Source organism: Erpetoichthys calabaricus, chromosome 9, assembly GCF_900747795.2.
Source record: "Erpetoichthys calabaricus chromosome 9, fErpCal1.3, whole genome shotgun sequence".
NCBI lineage: Eukaryota > Metazoa > Chordata > Cladistia > Polypteriformes > Polypteridae > Erpetoichthys > Erpetoichthys calabaricus.
The window spans coordinates 650214-656424 of record NC_041402.2 but is presented as its reverse complement, the minus strand read 5'-3'; positions in this window follow the sequence as shown (position 1 = coordinate 656424).

The window sequence follows — 6211 nt, the reverse complement described above, 5'->3', positions numbered from 1 at the left end:
AACCCAACAATATACTGGATACCAGTCCATGGTGGGTCACCCTCCCAGTTTCTGAATGCATTGTCAACCTTCCAGGGTCTTTTTCCGTTCCAGCAGCTGTGACGCATTGCAGGTGTGGGTGCCAGCCAGTCGTGGGCAATGATGGGCCAGTTTACAGCTGATGACGTAGCCCAATGCATGGCTTTGAGCTGCGAGGGACATAAGGAGAACACGCGAATGGCACCCAGAAGGCAGTCTGGTCAGGGGGAACTCTGAGTGCCTGTGAAGTCCCTCACTGAGCTCCGCCCATCATTTACATATTTAGAAATGAATGGTGGCAGATTCAGATAGGAGGGGCCAGGGTGAGGGGCAATAGGGAGTCCTGGGGGTGGAGCTTCAAGCACAGATAGGAGGGTTTCAGGGTGGAGCCTTGGACACAGATAAGAGGGGCAGCTGAAAGGAAGTTCTGGGGCGGAGCTTCAGGTACAGGTAGGAGGGGCCAAGGGCAAATGCCTGATTAAAGGAATGGCTTGATTGGGGCAGAACCTTGGCTACAGATAGGAGGGGCCAGAAGTGAATACCACGTGAACAGAAGCCCTGGGCACAGACCTACAAAGTTAGGAGGGTCCTGGAGCAAATAGCAAACTAACAGAGTGGAAGGGGCGGAGCCTCAGACACACATAGCATGTGACCAAGGGTAGAGCCTAGGATGCAGATGGGAGGAGCCAGAGGTGAATAGTGGGCTAAAGAAAAGGATTGGGGGTGGAGCCTCAGACACAGATATGTGTGGCCAGGGGTGAGTATCAAAGTAAAGGATGGCCCGGGGTGGAGCTTCAGGCTCAGGTGGGCGTGGCCAGGGTTATGACGCAGACTCACAGTTTATTGAACTCTCAAAGGACTGAATTGGGATTGGCTGCCACCGATCAGCAGACGTTGGCGCTTTTTAAGTGAAATCTGAATCACAGCATGAAGCGTCTTTAGCATCGGCCTCAGGGTCTGCAGCCTGCCAATCCTACACTGGGTGGGCATCGGTGGCCCATAACTCCTGCCATCCAGGTGTGACCCTTAAGTGAGTCTTCAGAAGTGCAAAGTGCTATGACCAGAGGTCCCGTGAGCTCCACATCGCTACGGTAACAGTCACCTCCCCTGCTGCTCATTGGCTGGAAGCCCTTGGGCCGTGACTCCCAACTCCTGCTGTAGTGGCCCAGCATCGGGAACAACGGGCCGCCCCATGCATGAGGATCTAAGTGCCGGGCGATGTGTGGACCAAGCAGGGTCATCCCTGGACATGTAGCAGGAAGGGTGATTGGGGCTGATGGGGTATGGCATTGGCCTGTGCCAATGGTGAACTGTGGCAGCACACCCAACCCGTGCCCTCAATGCATCGCCCATAACACAATGTGGGGGTGGTGCTGTTGTGGAGATGGCCCCTCCGCCCCTCACCGTGGTCTCCACTTCCTCCTGGTGTAGCAGTGGTCCTGCAGATGCCCCTCGCCCACTGTGCTGCGTTTTACAGCTCCCTGCATCTCGCCAGTCTCGCCGTCATCTCCACACGGCTCAGCCACGTCCTCCATTTCAGGGTCTGCACTTACTGCTCAATTGTAACATGGCGTACTTTGGTAAACGGGCTGCTGATGACGCACGATGCCCCGGAGACATGCCTGCTGCCATGCCAAGCACCAATGGCCTGCTGGGATAATCTCAGTACTCTTTAGAGAAGTGAAAGATGAGCCTGCTAATCCTCTAATTGACCTGCAGTAACGGTGGAGGAGGAGGAGGAGGAAGAGGGGGGCACCGCCTGGCATTAAAAGTCCCAAATACGAAATGAGCCACGAGAGAAAAGCATAAACAGACAACAAGCGGTGGCAGCGCCAGCCAGCCAGATCACTGCAGCTCACCTGACACGGCTCTGCCCACCACCGCAGCTGAGGGGTTGGGGGGGCAGTAAACCACTCCCACCTGAGCCTGCTGTGACACTGCTGTGACACTCCTCGTGTCATTAACATGACCTTGTCACTTTCATCTCTGCTGTACAGTATGTGGCGCACCTGAGTGTGTTGTCAGGTCTGTGGTGGTCTGCGGGGTCTCATATCTGCCTTATATAGCGCCTTATGGTCACCGGCTTACAGCAGTTTCAGGGTCTCTTTCAAAGCGCTCATATTTGGCTTGCTGTCCACTATGTGTCTGTCATATAGCGTCTTGCACTCTTTGCCTGTTTTATCTCTGCTAACTGGCACCGTTTGTGCCAATCTTTGTCCTTCATATTTGTTTATCTATCTCTCATATAGCGCCTTTCACTGTGTAATTCTTATTGCCACACAGTGCCAGCCAGTTCGTGTCTTTCTGTGCCCTTCATTACTGGCCGACTAAAGAGACTTTGATATCTCACTGTCTTATATAGCGCCTCACACGGTCTTATCTACGTTATAAAAAGCGGCACCTTTCATGGTGGTCTTTATGTAATTCAGTCCTCCCCTTGGTGGCAGGACTGGCACTGCCTCCCACTGTCCCTCTCCATTCGAACTGGTGTGGTGCTGAGGTGTCACCCGTGGCGGCTCTGCTCGGCTCTCAACTGGGGGCTGCTGTGCTGGGGGCAGCAGGGCGCTGAGTGGGCGCATGCGCGCGCTCTTTCTCTCTCTCATATAGCGCCTTTTGCCGGACCTACGTCTCGCTCACTCGTTAGGACTCAGGGTTAGTCGGCTGCTCGAGTCTTCTTCTGCGCGAGTCGTCACGACGGCTTTGTGAGCTCAACGGCGCTCTTTGTAACCTTCAGCCATTGTCACGGAAAAGGTGCCACCCAAGTAGGTTCGGATTATCGCCGGTCCCCGCCACCCTGCCAGCTTGCACTGGGGTCACATTCGGCTTTGGCACACACACGAGGTCGCTCGTCTCTCGTCCCTTTGCTCATTCCTCCTTTGTGCGTTTTCTTTTGCTGTCTGTTGGACTTTCGTGGCGTTCATTTGGGTACAAATGTTTGTCGCTCAGGCCACCACTCGCCTGCGCTGGAGGGGATTGGCACCTGTAGCTCCAGAAGTGGGAACCCCTGCTGGGGTGGGTCACGGTGGTCTTCAAAGTCGTGTGGAGTACCGGGGGGGGGGGGGGCTGAATCAATGGCCCCCGAGGAACGGAATCTGACGATCACTTTGGGATTGCTAAAATATAAAGTGCAATATAAATAAAATTTATTATTATTATTATTATTATTATCAGATAAAAAATGTAAGAAGCGGCGCGCGTCACTGAATTAAAGTTAAAGAACTGAAAGAAAAATCAGACAAGTGAACGGCGGGACGTCCTGGTAACTGAAACCAACAACCGACAGTTTAACAAGTGAACCGTGTCACTGAAAAGGAACTTAGTTTTATTTAATAATTCGTAATAATAATAAGAAGAATGAATTAATTAAAAATAAATAATTCAGCAACTTAATTTAAATGTAATCTGAATCAACAGTTTAGCAAGCGAACGATTTAATGTAAATTGTAAAAAAAGTTTCATTTAAAACATGAAACAATTTACCAACTTCATTTAAATTGATTTGATTAAACCGTTTACTAATAATAATTCTTAATAAAGGACTTCATTTAAATGTCGTTTATTGAAGAACTGGATTGAGTTAACAAGTGAGCCATTTCACTGACAGTGAATGAATTCATTTAGCAATTCTTAACAATGAAAGAATTAACGAGAGATTAAACAATGTCACAACTTCCTTTAAATGTCCTTTAATTTGAATGAATAATTTAACTTTTAAACAACTGAAGATCTGATTAATCAATTAAATCCACAATTTATCACGAGTACCTCTTCATTGAACTGGAACTTCCTTTCGTTTAACAATCAAAGAGTTAAATAAACGATCTCAATTGAATTCGATGCCACGATTGATTTAACGGCTGAATTAAACCATGGAGTCATGTGACGAGTATCCGGTCGTTTCAAGCGGAGCCCCCCCAGTTTGCCGAGCGAGCTCACCTGATGAGGGTTCAAACCCCGAAAGTCTCCACGGCCGAGCGGCTCCTGGGCACGGGGCGGTGACCTCGTTGGTGACACCGGCAGGGGTTCAAATGATGAATTCGGCGACGAGGTGACCCAAAATGCCCCGACGCCGGTCCTGATCAGCTCAAGTCAGTTTATTCTTGTATAGCGCCTTTCCCTGAGCGCAGGCTCGGAGTGCTGTGACACACGTACAAGGCGATGACAAAGGTGCCCCGAGTTAGCCAGTCAAACAAAGGGCGCGTTATGATGTCCTGCGTCTCTTAAATACAAACCCGCGCAGGGCACTAGACTGGCGTGACAAGCCATCCGTGAAAGTCCCTCAGTCCCTTCGTGCTGAACGGTGCCGGACCGGCCGTGCGGGGACATTGGCGTCCTCTGATGGACTGTCAGTGTGTCTCAGCCGAACCCGTGGACATCACGGAGCCCCCCCCCCCCCACACACACACACACCGCTAACCACCGCGCCGCCGTCTGTTCTCCTTTGTCCCCTTTTTTATTCTGCGACTGTATAGGTGGGAGGTGCATTTTGGGAAATGAATGGGTGGGCGTTAGTGTGTGTGTGTGTGTGTGCAGAGGAGCACAGGACAGAACGGCTTTCATTTCAGGAACACACACACACACTGTGACACATAGCGACGCGCGCGAGCGCACTGTCCCAAGACGCGGCGACACTTCAGCGCACTCCGGTGACTCCGTTTATCATGGACGGCTGTAAAGGTAAGCGCTCGCCGGCATCACCTGCTGGGGCCGAACCTGGGGACCCGCCGAGCGACCAGCGCGACACGCACCTCTTTGCTCCTCTGAACTGGGGGGCTCGGGCGCACCGGGCTGGGGGGGGGTGGGTGGGGTCGATTTGGCAGCGCTTGTGAGGGGAGTTTGATTTGGACCAAGTAGGACATGCCACATGCTGCAGGTGCCCCTTGAGACCACCACATCTCTCCAGGAGACCTCTGACCAAGACGAGGCCCTACAATCCCAAGACCTGTCACCCTTTGTCAGAGTGAAGGACCAACTCTTCTCCTGCTGGAATGGCGCATGAGGTCCCCTTGGGTGTGTTGTAACTAAAACAGAGACGTCACAGCTTGGTGTGGTGGCCGGGCATAGACAGGGACATTGTGTGGCCTGACTGGTAAAAGTGGCAGGCTCCTCCCCCATTGCTGATTGACATCTCTGGAGAAATCCACGGTGTCCCTCGCCACTGGCAGTTTCTGGTTGTTGGCACAGTCACACCGTTGGTCCTCATTAACATTCTGGGGGGCTTCCCTAAGACCACTGCTATGGGTAACGGGCCTCACTTCACCAGTAACGAGTTTACCTCATTTCTGGAATCCGATGGCATTCTGCCCGCTTGCATTGCTCATCACCGTCCGCAGGCCGAAGGAGGAGAGGAGGGTTACAAGCAGACATTAACACCGAGGGCACACCTGGCACAAGGGCGTCCTTCGATCGGCTCGGCTTCACAGGCTCTGGCACACCACGATTGGCATTCCACCTGCAGCCTCTGGACAGATGCCATCTTTGTGTCAGTCAGCTCTGTGGTCCACCTTCAACACCTCAGGTGTCACCAGCCAGCAAGCGACAATGACACAAAGCTGTGATCAATCAAGGCGGGTCAGGGGTCACCGACTGCTAAGACTTCACAATCCTCTCTCCAGTTCAGGTCACCCGACAGCCTGGCCCTGCCACGTTTGGTCTGGCTGGTGATTCTCGGTGGCATGTCACATGAAGGCTTTCACCGCCATCATCCCAGCCTACCGACAAACGCATTCACGATGGCACAGCTGGAGGACCCCATTGTCCGGCCAAGCCTGTTCTTCAGCCCCGACAGCTGCCAGCTGTGTGACAAGCTCGTCTGTGTCCTCACCCAGCACCCCCGCAGGTCGATGTTCCTGTATTTCATGTCTGACTGTCCCTTATCTTTCACTGTCGTTGGTGTCACAGTTGAATTGTGGGCCTCGATTAGACAGCCTGTCCCACAAGTTGGGTTGTTTTGGTCCGAGGGGTCCGGGAGTCTCGGTGTGCGCGCACCCACAGCTCAGTGCCCCCAGATTCATGGCGACCAGAGCCCGGGCACATGAGAAGGATTGGGTATCGACATGTGACTTCAGGGAGAAGCTGCGCGATTCTGTCACACACATCCAGAGGGGGCAGAGACACCTCCAGACTGTCACCTGGCTGATCCTGTTTGAAGTTATTGTCACTTTGATTGTTTTTGGGGTCCCATTCTTATTAT